This window comes from Geospiza fortis, unplaced genomic scaffold (assembly GCF_000277835.1).
Source record: "Geospiza fortis unplaced genomic scaffold, GeoFor_1.0 scaffold58, whole genome shotgun sequence".
Classification (NCBI taxonomy): domain Eukaryota; kingdom Metazoa; phylum Chordata; class Aves; order Passeriformes; family Thraupidae; genus Geospiza; species Geospiza fortis.
In genome coordinates this window covers 1,414,986-1,415,299 of record NW_005054359.1, presented here as the reverse complement: position 1 = coordinate 1,415,299, position 314 = coordinate 1,414,986, and positions in this window count along the sequence as shown.

Genomic DNA, 314 nt, shown 5'->3' with positions numbered 1-314 from the left:
CCCCCAACAAGCAACACACCAGCCACAACACCCTGCAAATATTCACCGTTCATTAATACTACCAAAGTCATCACAGAGATAAAAAAAAAAAAAAAGCCATTAAAGCCAACAGCCTTCTTACTTTTTTAAAGTTCTTGTTGAATTTGTCTCCTCCTCCTCTGCCTGTCTGCTCCAGTCTTGTGAGACCCCATCTGGAGTGCTGCATCCAGCTCTGGGATCCCCAGAAGGTCATTGACCTGTTGGCATGAGTTCAGAGAAGGGATATCAAGATGACCAGAGGGATGAACTTCCTCTCCTGAGAGGAAAGGCTGAGA